At 40.9% G+C, this 16567-nt stretch overlaps 1 protein-coding gene across 3 annotated transcripts in view; it reads right to left on the bottom strand.

Moving 5' to 3' along the window:
- Window positions 1-16567, bottom strand: part of fam110b (family with sequence similarity 110 member B) — a 157331-nt gene that overhangs the window by 114737 nt on the left and 26027 nt on the right. The window contains exon 3 of one of the 3 annotated variants that reach the window (XR_013576412.1): window positions 13117-13190. The exons of the other annotated variants lie outside the window; for them this stretch is intronic. The gene's annotated coding sequence lies outside the window, so the exon portion shown is untranslated. Of the gene's footprint in view, window positions 1-13116; window positions 13191-16567 lie in introns of those variants that run through there. 3 annotated transcript variants of the gene reach the window in all.

A 16567-nucleotide genomic window follows, 5' to 3' on the forward strand; every position in this document is an offset into this window, starting at 1 on the left:
AAAACAATTTGATACTCGGAAACATAAAGATAGTTGTTGACAAACTCCAGGATGCTTACTTTCCTCTGAAGTCACGAACAGTTTTTGTAAAGTAAGATTTCCTACTTGTAATGTTTCTGTAAATCTTTGAATTATAGCATTCTTTGCCTCGTGTTTTTTTTTTAAAACTTGATTGGTATTGGGGAAAACACATCATTTTTTGGTTGGGCATTATTGCGATCACCTGCTTAATGAACTCTAGCTCCAGCTTTATAAAAGGATACAGGGCATGCAGTTCCTTCTGACCAGCACTTTCCAAAGACTGGGTTCTGTAATGACCTGGTGAGGAGCGGTTGAACGGCTCCCCTCTTTTTCCACTACTCGTTTGATTGTAACAGGGTATTTTTTAAATCAAATTTAAAAGGATGTACTTGCCAATTCTGTAAGTGTTTAACTGTTTATACACTGTGATCATAAAAGAACCAATGGGACAGGTTTTCTTGAGTTTAACAAAAAGGCTAATTTTATTGTACTTACACTGATCTGGTAGAATAATAAAATACACCCCAACTTCCACACACACACCCACACAGATTACAGAGTGAGGCAAGATAGGTTGATCAAATTAGAGTTCATAAGTAAAAGGAATAAATGGTCAGTAACTAGATGACTGCTGGTCAGATGCCCCTTCGGTGGTTCTGATATATCAATTTAAAGTTGCGGATGGTTAATTTGGTTGTTCCTCTGGAGGCAGTGGTGTTGGGTGGGATTTCTGTTTTAAAAGGTCTCTGTTTGCAGCAGGCATGCCTCTGGTTAGTCTCTATCAGCAAACAGGGTTCAAAACTTACCAGGAAAGGTGGAGTGATAGGAGGCTCAACAGCTTCAACTGCTTGTCTTCAGGTCATCAGCATCAACTCTCTGCAAAATATGTTTTTTTCAAAACACGAAAGGGGTTTGCTGGTCATGTGACTTGGTCTCTCCATTGTAGGAAAGGGGGAACCCAAATGAGGTTGTTGTTCGTGTGTTCCTAAAGGTAGCCTGACTAGCCCATGTCTGCAAGGTTACCTTAATCACTGTCTCATGGCGCAAGTGATTTAGATTTGTGTTTATCTTAATGCCTTGTTAATGGCACAGGAGAGAGGGTCTTTTACATGCCTCAGGGGTTTATTGTCTCTGGTGGAGTCTTCGCAGACCCAACATCTCCATCCCAATGAAGTGGATGCAGAATGCATAGTGATGCAAATTGGGGCAGCCATCCCTTTTAGCCTGTTGTTTTAAAAGTCTGTTCTTAAAAGTTCAAGTCCAAGGTTCCAGCCAAGTGGATTGAAAATCATTATTTGAAATAAGCACATCTTCATGATAGTTCCTTCAAAGTTTCCTAACCTTAAAACAACAACCACCCCAATAGGTTGTGTGTGGGAGGTAGGCATAGGATGGCATCCCTCACACACAATAGGAGCCATAACAATTTAGGAGGAAGGAGATTCTGCTTGGGATATCTCAATCCTTGCTGCTGAAGCACTGCCCATATATCTAATTTAAATTCTTCATGTTGTTGCCTTAAGACACAATCAATAGAAACAAAAGGAGCCTGAGCAGCAGCTGTGGAATGAGCAACTGGTAACTGAATCTATGGGATGTTTACTTACTAATAACACAGTGCAATACCTTCCCTGATGATTGGGTTAACCAAAGTCTCTTTCCACAATAAAAATATCTCCCAGTACTTCCTAATGGCCCAAGTTCAGTACACACAAAAGCAAAAGGGTAATTAACTGTAGTCCACAAAGAACCATAGGCATCTCCATCTATTAGAGAGACACCATTGGTCATATAACTGGAGGGGCTCCACTCCACATCAAACATGGGGCAAGGCAAGGAGGCAGGTCTCCATGAACTACCACAGCCAGTACAGGGAATGAGCCCGCACTGTTGCTGTCATTCTGAATCACGCTATAGCCAACTGAACTAACCAATTCCCTCTGACATTAACAATGAAACTTATAATGCTCATCATTGCTAAGTGCAAGAAAAATGTAGACCATTCTCCTACCTTAAATTTAGATCTTAAGATGGGACAAATTCTATTTCGATCCTATGAACTACAGTATCCTCATGTTAAATCAAATAGGGCTGACCTACAATTACAGCATGCAAGCTCACTAACCCTACGGGTTGAAACTAATAATGCCATCTTCCATGTAAGAAACTACAAATCACGTTGTTGAAAAAATTTAAACAGCAGAACCAAAACTTATTTTAAGAACTATATTATAGTTCCAGCTAGGAACCAAGGGAGATCTACACAGCTCACACAAAACTAGACTTGAAGGGGTGAGAACGCAACCAGCCTGAAAAACAGTTTACGTAGGGTATAACAGCCTATACTAAAATAGAGCTGTGTTTTAGATGTAGCTCTATGACTGCAGATACTATATTATAACAGACTTTGCACATTTTAGAGCGAAGGAACCTGGCTGCACATCATTTAGCTTGGCAACCTCAGCTAGTGGAATTTTTTCCTGGAATGGTTAACATTCTCTATAAGCTAACGCTAGAACAGTTGAACGACTGTATTCTGCCTGAAATGTCATGGGATTGAAATATCTGACATGCAGTCCACATGAACCAATGCAACAGAAAGTTGGGGGTGGGGAGAATGGTCAGAGAAACCATTGTTGAAGCAAATTTAGTGAAAGGGTCTTCATAATTAAATGCATGTTGGAAACCACATAAATGGTAACTTCAATAGGCCCTAGAATCAAAGGTAAACCTTCATTGTGAAATGGATGCCTTCTTACAAAAGGTGGCAACTGGGTCGCTCAGCACTGCTAACCTCCAGCAGACCAGTAACAAACTCTACCTGGCTGTTCAAAACTTTTGCCCCAGAACCACAAGATTGTGATATGCATGCTTGATATTTTTCATGACCAACCAACATCCCAGCTGCTGGAAGGTATACTGCTTGGTGGATTTCCAGGTGGAAACTCAGAACAACCAGTTGTCTAGATACCAATATAAATAGATGCACAGTAACTGCTGAAGGGTCTTTTTAAAGACTAGAAATTGAGAAAGACCAAAGGATTCCACACTGATAACTTACAACCAAAAAACTAAAACTAAGAAATTGTCAATGGCAAGTCAAGTTGCTACCTGAAAATAGATCCAGGCTAGCAGCCAACCAAAATGGCATGATCCTTGCATAATTCTAAGTTGTATAGCCAAATTTGACTTCTCTGGCTTCAGGAATCAATTTAATTTTCTGGCCATAAGAACATATTTTGTCCATCAAATTAATCAGTTTACTTTTGTAACTCCCCAGGCTGATTAGGAAGGGTATTTAGTGCCATTGTGCTTTAAAGATGTCAGTTCCCAGAGAATCTCCACCAGTTTCTGTAAATCTACTTACTGTATGTTGACCAAATGAAAACAAATAAATTACATATTGACTGGTTCACTCAAAACAAGAATACGAACATATCAACAAGGGGGAGTAGGCCACTCAGCCCCTCGAGCCTTCTCTGCCATTCAATAAGATCATGGCTGATCTGAATATAACCTCAACCCCACATTCCTGCCTACCCGCAATAATTTTTCACCTCCTTTTTAATCAAGAATCCATCTAGCTCTGCCTTAAAACTATTCAAAGATTCTGCTTCCACTGCCTTTTGAGAAAGGTTCACAACCCTCAGAAAAAATTTCTCCTCATCTCTGTCTTAAATGAGCAACCCCTTATTTTTAAACAGTGACCCCTAGTTCTAGATTCTCCCACAAGAGGAAACTTCCTCTCCACATCCACCCTGTCAAGACCCCTCAGGATCTTAAAGGTTTCAATTAAGTCGCCGCTTACTCTTCTAGCCTGTCCAGCCTTTCCTCATAAGACAACCTGCCCATTCCTGGTATTAGTCTAGTAAACCTTCTCTGAACTGCTTCTAATGGACTTCCATCTTTCTTTAAATAAGGAGACAATTACTACACACAATACTCCAGATGTGGTCTTACCAATGCCCTGTACCACTGAAGCATAACCTCTCTTACTTTTGTAATCAATTCCTCTCTTCCTGCGTTACTTCTTTCACTTTCTGATCTGTAGTGACTTGGCATAGTGTTCACTGCATTAGGTTAGTCTCAGTTGGAACATGGGGCAACATCCCCCCCGGTTGAGGGGGAAAGTGTGGGAGCAGTTGTGCCTCCTATTGGTGCCCCCAGTCCAGGGGGCGCCGCCATTTTAGGTGGGCAGGCCAATTAAGGCTAGCCCAGCGTGACATCTGCCAGGAAGCGCTATGCGCTCCCTGTGTGGGCGGCGGGGGGGGGGGGGGGGGGTTCCCTCAGCCAGGAGTGCGCTCTTTTGCGCATGTGCACGAAAGAGCGCACAGATCTCCCTGAGGCAAAAGTGCTGCCTCAGGGAAATCGGCTCCGGTTCAGAAGTTGAAATAAAAGTAATTAAAATTCCCTGCCATGTCCCCTCATGTGACACTGTCACATGAGTTGGGACATGTCCATAACTATTATTTACGCATTTGATAAAAATGTAAATACCCTCGTGAAACCTCACCCCACCCGTGGATGAGGTGTCATGCTTTTTCCAAGGCCCGCCTGGGCTCCTGGCCTGCCCGCCAACCTTAAGGTTGGACGGGCAGGTCCATCAATCAGGTTAATTAGTTTTTTTAATGGCCTTAACAGGCCAAGCTGAAAATCTAAATGACGCGGGGTGACGTCTGACATATCCCCGCATCATTTTACGTGTCGGCGAGCGGGCCCCGCCCCCGCTCGCCAAACGGAAGATGTTGGCTGTGATTTACCAAGATGTTACCAAAGATAAGAAACTTCCATTATGTGGAGAGACTACATAAACTAGGATTATTCTGCTTAGTGCAGAGAAGATTAAGAGGAGATATGATAAAAGTCTTCAAAAATCATGAATAGCTTTAAGAGAGTAAATAAGGAGAAATTGTTTCTAGCCACAGGAGGGCCAGTAACTAAAGAGGACTGATTTGAAGGTGATCGGCAAAAGAACCAGAGGCAGCACAAGGCAACATTTCTCTACACAGCAGGTTGTGATCTGGAATGCACTGCCTGAAAGGCAGCTGGAAGCAGATTCAGTAGTAACTTTCAAAAAGGAAACCAGATTCATACTTGAAAACAAAACATTTGCAGGGCTATGGGTACAAGGCAGGGGAGTGAGATAACTGGATAGCTTCAAAGAGCCCCTATTATTGCCACTATATCATGGTCCCATGCCACAACTTGTGCCTGCAGCTTGCCAATGTTATTTGCCACTATGTGCATTTACTTACACTTCTCCGAACACACCTTAAACTGCCATGCATTTTGGCTCTGATCCCTCCCATTTCTAAACTAGTTTTTAAATCTAGTGCTATTCTTCTCTCCCTAACCTCTGTGCAGCTAGTTTCTCCGCTCATATTTCATCTTGGTGCCAATTCCCAGCCAAATTAGTTTAAGCCCTGCCCAAAAGCAGATCAGCCTTATTGAAAAGGCAACGATATCAGTTCTGTTGAGGCGTAACCTCTCCACCTTGAACAGATGCCTCCTGCACCTGTACTAGCCCCAATGTTCCAGGAATCTAAGGACCCGCTCCTCCTGCCCCCCCCGCCCCATCCCTACACCATTTCTTCAGCCACATGTTAACCTGCCTTATCTTTTATCATTACATTTCACCATCCAGCACCATATGCAGGTTGGAATCTACAGAAAGGTGTGTTTATATGACAGATCACTTCAAGCCATCACACTCCTTTCTTTATATTAAAAGCACTATCATGTATCAAAATATAAAATGGAAATAAAACACATATTGGGCAAAGAGATCAGTCCATGCATGTTTCAAGAATCCCTACAACCTCAGGATCTCCCTAAACACTTATCAGTCAATTAAGTACTTTTGAAGTGTAGTCCCTGCTGTAATATAGGAAATGTGGCAGCCAATTTTCAGATAGCAAGATCACACAAACAGAGAAGGGTTGGTTTGAGGAATTAATTTCAGCCAGAACAATTGAGTGAACTCCCCTGCTTTTCTTCAAATTTTTCATCTTTTACATCCCTCCAAAGGAGCAGACAGGGCTTTGGTTTAAAATCCCATCCAAAAAACAGCACTTCCTCAATATCGCACCATTGTGTCAGCCCAGATCATGTTCACAAACCTGCAACGTTCTGACTCAACTGTAAGTCAAGAATTGGAAGGGAGGGAGGAACTCAAGAAAATTACAATCACCAGGGAAACTCTTTCGAGTTATCAACAGTCACAAATTGCAACTCTTTCGAGTACAATCACAGTTCTTGGTTTCCGGGAGTGGGACATGAACCCACAACCCTCTGATTCAAAGGCGAGGGTGCTATGAACTGAGCCACAGCTGACACCTCAATCACCAGGGAAGTGGTACTTGTCAACCTACACTTCCAACAATTTGCTAAGTCCCTGGGTCTTGATGGATTTCATCCTAGGGTCCTAAAGGAACTAGCTAATGAGATAGTTGATGCATTGTTTTTAATTTTCCAAAATTCCCTAGATTTGGGGAAGGGTCCATTAGATTGGAAAAATAGCAAATATAATTACTTTATTAAAAAAGGGAGCGGGGAGAAAGCAAGAAACTATAGGCCAGTTAGCTTAACATATGTCATGGGGAAGATGTTAGAAGCCATTACCAAAGACAAGGTCATCAGGCAGAGTCAACATGGCTTTGTGAAAGGGAAATCATGTTTATCCAATTTATTTCAGTTCTTTGAAGAAGTAGCATGTGCTGTAGATAAAGAGGAACAAGTGGATGTACTGTACTTAGATTTTCAAAAAGTATTTGATAAGATGTCTCAAAGGTTACTGCATAAAATAAAAGCTCATGGTGCAGAGGGTTAACATATTGGCATGTATAGAAGATTGGCTAGCTAACAGGAAACAGAGAGTATGCATAAATGGCTCATTTTCAGGCTGGCAGGATGTGATGAGTGTGTGCCACAAGGATCAGTGCTGGGGCCCCAAATCTTTACAATTTATATAAATGATTTGGATGAAAGGACCAATGGTGTGGTTGCTAAATTTGCTGATGACACAGAAGTAGATAGGAAAGTAAGTCATGAAGGGGACGTAAGGAGACTACAAAAGGATATAGATAGGTTAGGTGAGTGGGCAAAATCTGGGAAATGGAGTATAATGTAGGAAATGGGAGGAGGAATTAAAAAAAGAGGTATGTGATCTAAATGGTGAGATTGCAGAACTCAGATGCAGAGGATCTGGGTGTCCTCATGCATGAATTGCAAAAAGTTAGTATGCAAGTGCAGCAAGTAATTGGCAAAGCTAATTATTGTTTATTACAAGAATTGAATACAAGAGTGGGAAGGTTATGCTTCAGTTATACAAGGCACCGGTGAGGCCACATCTGGAGTACTGTATACAGTATTGGTCTCCTTATTTAAGGAAAGTTGTAAATGCATTAGAAGCAGTTCAGAGAAGGTTTACTAGATTAATACCAGGAATGGCTGGACAGGTTAGGCTTGTATCCACTCGAGTTTAGAAGAGTAAGAGGCGACTTGATTGAAACACATAAGATCCTGAGGGGACTTAACAGGGTGAATGTGGAAAGAATGTTTCCTCTTGTGGGAGAATCTAGAACTAGGGGGTCACTGTTTCAAAATAAGGGGTCGCCCATTTAGGACAGAGATGAGAAAAGAAATTTTCTTTCAGAGGGTAGTGAGACTTTAGAATTCTCTTCCACAGAAGGTGGCTGAGGTAGAATCCTTGAATATCTTTAAGGCAGAGGTAGATAGATTCTTGCTAAGCAAGGGGGTGAAAGGTTATCCGGAGTAGGCAGGAATAGGAGGTTAAAATCAAATCAGCCATGATCTTATTGAGTGGCGGGGCAAGCTCGAGGTGCCAAGTGGCCTACTCCTGCTCCTAATTCTTATGCTCGTATGTTAACTCAGAGGCGAGAGTGCTCCCACTCAATAATGGCTAACACCCTAAATTATAAGAAGCTAGTATGATCCCTGTGGCTTTCCTCACAGATGATCCTTCTGCAATGGTTTGAGAGATTTTCTGATTATAACAGTAGTTCACCCACTGTTGCTATACAAATTTACTGAGGCAAAATATTGCATGACTGCTTAGAGATAAAATATTACATACTAAGCTCATATTGCGAGAAAGACTAATTTTCTAAAAAAGAAACTACAAATGCTGAAAATCTTGACATACAAACAAAATCCTGGGAAGATACAGGTCAATTTGCATCTGCCAAGTCATAGGGCAGAATTTTTCAGTCAGCGTGTGGGGGCGGACCCGACACACCGACGCGTAAAATGACACATGATGATGTCAGGCGTGCATCCCGGTGTCATCGCGCTGAGTTGCGATGTTTCGTTTGGCGGATGGGCACCAGAGTCAGCTGCGCGCCCAGCCTATTAAGGCCATTAAGGATCTAATTAAGGTTATTGCAATCGCTGCCCGTCCAACCTTAAGGCTGGCGGGCAGGCAAAAAGGCCAAGCGGCCTTCGCATTTTTTAAGAAACCTCATCCACGAGCAGGCTGAGGTTTCCTAAAGCTTTTATTAAATAAACTTTTTAAATTTCACATAAATGAAAACACATCCCATCTCATGTGGCACAGTCACATGAGGGGACATGTTTAAATAAATTTATAAAGCTTTTATTTAAGTAATTTCAGAAGCCCTTCAATCTCCAAGGCAGCTCCATGCCTCAGGGAGATTGAAGCGCTCTTTCGTCTGACTCTCCCTCCTCCCCCCGCCTGCATAGGTAGCGCTGAACGTCTTATGCTGGACGGGCCTTAATTGGCCCGACCGCATGAAATGGCGGTGCGGAGCCGATTGTGGGCGGCGATCGGCTCCGCGACCGCCCCCGCCCACCAAGCCCTCCCACTGCCTGAAAAATTCAGGCCATAATGTTTCTGCTGTGTAACTCTTCATCAGATGCTGACTGATGTGCTATGTTGCTCTAGCATTTTGTTTTTATTTAATATATTTGGCATACTATTTATCCATCATTGCACAAAACTATTTTTTTTCCCCTAAAATCTCTTCTTTCCTTTTTTTTAAAACTGTAAAAAGATAGTATTTTTTGCTCTATGTCCCCATTATGAATTTTAGAATGGTTACAACACAAGGTCATTCGGCCCATCGTGTCCGTGCCAGCTCACTGTGAAAGCAAAGCTAGTCCCACTCTCCTGCCTTTTCCCTTAAGCCCTGCAATTTTCTTCTCTACAGATAATTATCCATTTCCCTTTTGAAAGCCATGATTGAATCAGGCCCCACTCCTCCAGGCAGTGCTTTCCAGATCTTAACCATTCACCAAATGAAAGGGATTTTCCCTATGTTACCTTTGGTTCTTTTTCTAATCACCTAAAACTGGTGTCCTCTGATTCTCAGTCTTTCCGCCATGGAAACAGTTTCTCCCTATCGATTGTATCTCGATCCCTCATGACTTTGAGCACCTCTATCAAATCTCCTCTAAACCTTCTCTTCTCTAAGAACAGTTCCAGTTTCACCAAATTATCCATGTAACTGAAGTCTCTCATTTCCTTGTAAATTTTTTCTCCACCTTCTCCGATGCCTTTACATCCTTCCTAAAATACTGTATGGTGCCCAGAATTGGACACAATACTCCAGTTGAGGCCCAACCAGCATTTTATAAAAAGTTCAGCATAACTTCCTTGCTTTTATACTGTAATAAATAATCCATTTTGAGGATAGATTAATAACTTCCTTACCAGATTTTTGTGTGCTTATGTATGTTATTTTTGTTACATATGCTACTATTTATAAAGCCCAGCGTCCCATATGCATCATTAACCATTTTTTCAACCTAACCTGCCACCTTCAACAACTTGTGTACATATATACCTCCGGGGCCCCCTCTATTCCTGCCCCCCTTTAGAATTGTACCCCTTATTCCATATTGCCTCTCCCTGTTCTTCCCCAAATCCTCGCTTTCCCCGGTTATTTACACAATTCTAACAGATCTGTTTTTCTCTTTCCCTTACATCCCATGTGGATTTGTAATCCTTGCTGAATTGGTTGGTCATGATGAATGACTGTTCAGAGCAGCTTTTCCAACTGTCAAAGCCTCAGTGAATAGAAAATCCATCTCTGGTCTTAGCACAAACATGAATCCTCCTTCAACAAGTTAGATAGTTCAACTCAAACATCAATAGCATAGAATTTTTACTCACTAACCTATGTAAAATGCTAAAAAAAGGAAATCTTATTTTATTTTTCCTGTCAGATGCACAACATAGTTGTTATGCATCCGTGTTCTTAGTTGGATCACAGACAATCTGGATATGCAAGTTCTAGAGATGCAAGAATAAAACTCTAGCTTTTTAATGGATGCAGAATCTGTCTACAGGAACTCAACTCCCCAGTGCTTTTCTCACTAGTTGGGCTATAACACGAGATGGTGCACTCTGGGCAATGTAGTTTCCAAAACAGGGTGAAAACTCCTACTCCCATGATGAATATCTCACACACGCAATTTATCCACCCAACACCTAAGGCCTGGCCCTAGGCTTACAAAAGAACTGCAGAAAGTGCAGGAAACTTTGTTGATGTGTTTCTAATGTTAAATAATCAATTTTGAGAATAGGTTTAGTGATTTATTTTCCAGATGTGTGTGTGCTTGTGTTAAATATGCTATTTCTAGCTATATGCAATAATCACATTTTTTCTATAGCATTCATTACATAGGGTGGGAAGTCTCCATGCATCATTCAGGACAGTGGACAGTACACTATACTTCAAAGGTACTTCACTGGCTGTAAAGCAGCTTTTGGAGATATTTGAAGGCAGGGAAGAAGATGGGAAGGTAAAGATGTGAGGGAGAGAATGCTAGAGGAAGGTGGCTAAAGGAGTAGCAAGTGAAAGATAGGGGCTGCTACTGGAGAACCAGAAGAGGATGTGTATAGTGGGACATAGAGCTGAAAGGGGTCATTTAGATAGGCAAATGTGAGACAATGGGGAGATAAAAGATAAGGATAATCTTAACAGAGGGAAAGAGTTTGCATTTGCATGGCACCTTATCACATCCTTAGATTTCCCAAGTGCTTAAAAAAAACCAGATCTCTTTTGAAGGGCAACCACTATTTTTTTATAGCCAGACACCACAGCCAATTTATACACATCACAGGTATCTAGATAACAAATGAATAAATGACCAGGTATGATTTTAGTAGAAACAAAAACAGAATTACCTGGAAAAACTCAGCAGGTCTGGTAGCATCGGTGGAGAAGAAATCAGTTAACGTTTCGAGTCTTCACGACCCTTCGACCTGCTGAGTTTTTCCAGATAATTCTGTTTTTGTTTTGGATTTCCAGCATCCGCAGTACCTTTTAGCTTTTTGTTTTTATGATTTTAGTAGAATTGGTTGAGGCAGGAATGGTGGCCACAACACTAAGAACTTCCAGCTCTTCCTTGAGTAGCTCATGTGCTTTTGTTAAAACATCCACCTGTGCATGCTTTGATGTTTCACCTGATACAGCATTTCTGATAATTCAGCTCTAATATAGGACTACACAAAGGTGTCAGTGTAGATTAAATACCTGTTCATAGAGGGGTAATTGCAATCACAACCACTGATTTAAAAGCATAAGTGCTATCAACTGAGCCCAGGCAGCAGAACGTTGATTCTCCAGGAGCGTGAATCAGTACTACTTAGTTAGGAGGGATGAGGGGATATCGACCTTGATACAGGCAAGGACACAGGGCATGGCACCCTGGATAACGTGTAGTTTGTAAATGGTAGAGGTTGGAAAGCTGATAAAGGAAATAATATCTAGATGTATAATGGTAAAAGTCTGAATGAGAATTTTGGTTTGGGATATGTTAAGTTGGCATGTATTCATCTGAGGCAAAAAGGTAAACGACAGAGTGTAAAGAGATTACTTGAAGAACTTGATTAGTTGGGCTTGGAAAAAATTGAGGGACTTTGTTGCTCAATTGCTCTATTATGCATTCCTCATTGACTAAACCTGAATGAAGCTCAACATAACAAATAGCAGCTGGCTATCTACATGAGCCAATCTAGCCAAATTGATCAAACCCATTTTCTACTTAGCTTTATAATCCTCAATCTTGTTCCTCATCATGTAATGACCAGATCCCTTTTTAGGTGTTAAGTGACATATTATTAACTGGAAATCTAACCCACCTAACTCCTACGCTCCATGAGACAGCTGAAGCAGTGGTGATAATTACTTATTTCATCTCACAATACCTTACTAAAGGCAGCAGGATTGCAAAGGGAAAATAAAGTTTATTTTAGAACTTTGGAGCACTTACACATAGAAATAAGAAAAAAATTCCAGTTTCTAAAAGAACTGGCAAAATCTTCCTGTTACATGTGAAAGCCTACATATGTTCCTGGTTCCTAGCCTCCTTTCCCATATATGCAACATTTTGTAGTGCTTTTGGAAGTATTGAGATACAAGTGTAGTGAAAGGACAGTCCTTGTAGTTTAACCTGTAGGAAATATCACCATTTGTTTTGTAGATATAAGAAAATAGAATAACAAAATGATGTTTGCAAAATGTGAAGATGTAGAGTTCCTTTTTCTGCGAAGCAGTGAAATACAGAACCTCAGTCTTTTTTCTTCATTATTTTAATCTACTCTCTAAACAAACTAAAAAGGAACCGTGATCACACAATATTGTTGACAAAGTAATAGACTTGGCTTGAAATTATAAGGCTGTAAAGTAATTGATGAGGTACTTACTATAACATTTTTGTGCCACAGTGAATCTTCCAGATGTTGTGTTTGGTGCCCTTGGGGATTTTTAGGCATGCAGATTATAAAATTCCTCAAAGATTCTCTAAATTTACAAGATGCTAAATAGTTTTAACATCAACAAATCCAGCCAGGAATCACTTTATGATTACTATCAACCCAGATAACTGTAAACAGCTTTAATTACAGATGTGTCTATATTTTTTACAATGAGCAAGAGTCTGGGATAAACAATTTTGATACACATGCAGACAAGAAGGTCAGAGCTTCCAAAAGCAACCTGATAAAAGACAGGGACATGCACCGGAAAGGTCCAGATTTCCTGTTATGAAGAATTCTTTCCTGGATTTATCATCAAAGCTCTTATTTCTCAGCAAGTTCTGTGTTGTATGCCCGGTGGGTTGGGAAAGCATGGGCGCCCAAATTTCTTTTGCCGTTTTCTAGCGCGGATCTCGCGCTGGGAGACCTGCGAACAGTTTTGTTATTCAAGTTACAATACTCAATACTAAGTTGCCATATTTGTGGGACCTGCATTCTTTCTGCCTTTTTTTTATTGGTCAGAGTGAGCATTTGCATTCCTATTGTCATGCAGCTGCAAGTCGCCCTGACTGTGATCATCCCATTACGCCAGCTAATGGCTGTCCTGGTTCTTTTACCTGGTTTTAAAGAGAAATTCCGGCAGATGGAGGAGAGGTAGCTGTGCTGGCACAGCCCAAGAATTACGTCATATGATTGTGACATATCCAAAAAAACCTGCCTTCACAATCTACAATTCAGGAATGCGGCAATCATCAGGTTGTACCACCTGCTGGAGCCTAATCTTCAGATGGCATCGAGCATAGTAGATAACCCTGCACTGAACTTACCAGCACTATTCCAGCTCAGAAACAAGCCAGTTTAAACGATCATTGTACACCAATACATCAAGCAGCCCATTGCAGTAATGTTTGTGTGTCACTGCGTTTCCCATTTTTCCAATAGAAAGGAAGAGATCAATTAGAGTGGGTCCCATAAGGTAGCTGGGTTCTCTAAAACACATGGGGCAACATTTCCCCCCGTTGGGGAGTGGGGGAAAGAGTGCGGGAGCCAATTACAGCCCGCCCAGTGTGACGTCCGCCAGGAAGCGCTATACACTCCCTGTGTGGGCAGGGGTGGGGGGGGGGTAGGGGGATTCCCTCAGCTGGGAGTGCACTCTTTCACGCATTCTAAGTGCTGCCTCGGGGAGATCGGCTCTGATTTAAAACTTTTAATAAACATGTTTAAAATTTTTCCCTGCCACGTCCCCTCATATGACACTATCACATGAGTTGGGACATGTCCATAAGTTTTATTGAAACCTTTCTTAAAAACTTAAATACCCTCATGAAACCTCATCCCGCCCGGGGATGAGGTTTCATGCTTTTTCCCAGGCCTGCCTGGGCTCCCGGCCTGCCCGCCAACCTTAAGGTTACACAGGCAGGTCCATCAATGAGGTTAATTAGTTTTTTAATGGCCTTAACAGGCCGTTGACAGTTCGGCAGGCGCGCAGCCGAATCGAAAACCTAAATGACGCGGGGTGATGTCGGGACGCACGCCTGATGTATCCCCGTGTCATTTTACGTGTCGGCGAGCGGGCCCTGCCCCTGCTCGCAGACCAGAAAAACCTACTCATGGTGTAACTGATAACATCAATGTTGCTATTAGGCATCAAATAATCCTGTGGCATATATGAATCAAGTTCATTTCAATTGAGGTGCAGGGTAGTTTCAGAGTAATGCAACTGCCTGCAAGATACTCAGCAACAGCCATGATGTTGTCACGTGAAATTTGATGGTGCCATAACTATTTGAAGGTGCAAGCCAAATGGATGATGGCTGCTGGGGAACTAGAAAACCCACAACGTTAAGATAAAAGCAAAATGCTGCGGATGTTGGAAATCTGAAACAAAAACAGAAAGTGCTGGAAAAACTCAGCCGGTCTGGCAGCATCTGTGAAGTGAGAAACAGAGTTAAAGTTTCGAGTCCAATATGGCTCTTCTTCAGAGTTCTGGTTATAAAAGAATAGTGGTTTTTCCAGCATTTTCTGTTTTTGTTTCAAAACCACTACCTTCCCTTTTCCTGGTTCCTAGCCTCCTTTCCCATATATGCAACATTTTGTAGTGTTTTTGGAAGTATTGAAGTACAAGTGTAGTGAAAGGAAAGTCCTTGTAGTTTAACCTGTAGGAAATATCACCCTTTGTTTTGTAGATATACTATGAGAAAATACAATAACAAAATAATGTTTGCAAAATGTGACGATGTATAGAGTTTCTTTTTCTGCGAAGCAGTGAAACACAGAACCACAGGTCTTTTTTCTTCATTATTTTCATGTACTCTCTAAACAAATTAGATAGTAGAAAGTGATATCATGAAGAAAGTCATCCACACATTATTTGCAATACTGGTGTTCTGACAAAAAAATTGAACATTGCAAAGCACAATGAGAAAATCCAACAGAGCAAAAGCAACAGGTTTTCATTCACATTATACCCATAAACAGTAAAAGCTTCATTTTATATTATTGTTGGATTATCCCACCACCAAGTTCTCAGCTTTTACTGATTACTATGCTGTACATGTAGTAAACTTTGTGTGTTTCAAAACTAATTTTATCTCTTAAGCATTTTAAGAAATCACTAAGTTGAAGGATTGCCAAAAGAAATTTCCCAAATCAGACGCCAACCTTTTGTCTTTTGAACATTTTCTTAATTTGGCACAGATGAAGTTCCAATTTAATACTTCTGTAGGAAAGCTGGTTATTCAGTTATCCTGTTGCCTCCTAATGATCTTGTTTTTCCTCTAGAAATGAATATCTACTCACATTCACTTCACACCAATAGGAAGAAACCTAAACTCACCCGCCACTGCAAAGACAAAGAATCCAGAATACTTACACAGGAGGAAGCATAAGGAGAGGAAATACACATTAAATTATAAAACTTTAAAAAGGAGTAGTGGAGCAAGAAACCCTGGGGACACAGATCCACAAACTTTTAAATGTTCTAAAATTAAAAGCACACTGGATACTAGATTTCATAACTATACAGTACAAATGCAAACAGGTAATGCCAAACATATACAAATCATAGTTTATATTATTGTGTCCAGTATCAGACACCTTACTTTAGGAAGGATATCAAGGTCATAGAGAGGATGCAGAAGGGATTCACTAAGACCATGCCAGAGCTGAGAGGCTTTAGATTTGAGGATTAGAGAAACTGGGACTCTGTTCTTTTGAACAGGGAAGTTAAGAGAGGTCTAATTTTAAATTGTGGTGTTTCCACCTTAAAATTCCCAGAAGACAGCACTGTGTTGCATTAACTTTCTGAAGACTTCCTCTTCATTTATCACTTCTCCTTAATGGCAGTGTTCAAATGGTGGCAAATTTTGATAAGGTAATTTGGAAAAGCTCTTTCATCCTGCTAGTAAGCTCATTGTAAAAGGAAATAAATTTAAGGTGGTAGAGCTTAGGAGAATTTCTATGATAAGGGCTGTTGAACATGGAACATACTACCATAAACAATGGTGAAAACAGAATTAATGATAACTATTAGGAAGGAAGTAGGTAATTAATTGAAAAATAAAAGGTTAAACAGTTATGAACAGGGAATAGGGAAGACAACAGCTTTTCAGTTACTTGCAATGAGCTGAAAGGCCTCAGTCTGTGCTATAAAATTCCACAATTCTATGTATTCCCATATCAGAGATAATTATAGATCACTATATAGTAGGAAATCAAATGAGGATAAGATTAGTAAGTAAATTAGTCAAGGTCTGCAGTATTCTAAAGTGTCCTGAGACAAACAAGGTCTAAATGAGAAGGGGA

This window comes from Cetorhinus maximus, chromosome 4, assembly GCF_964194155.1.
Source record: "Cetorhinus maximus chromosome 4, sCetMax3.hap1.1, whole genome shotgun sequence".
NCBI classification, from domain to species: Eukaryota; Metazoa; Chordata; class Chondrichthyes; order Lamniformes; family Cetorhinidae; genus Cetorhinus; species Cetorhinus maximus.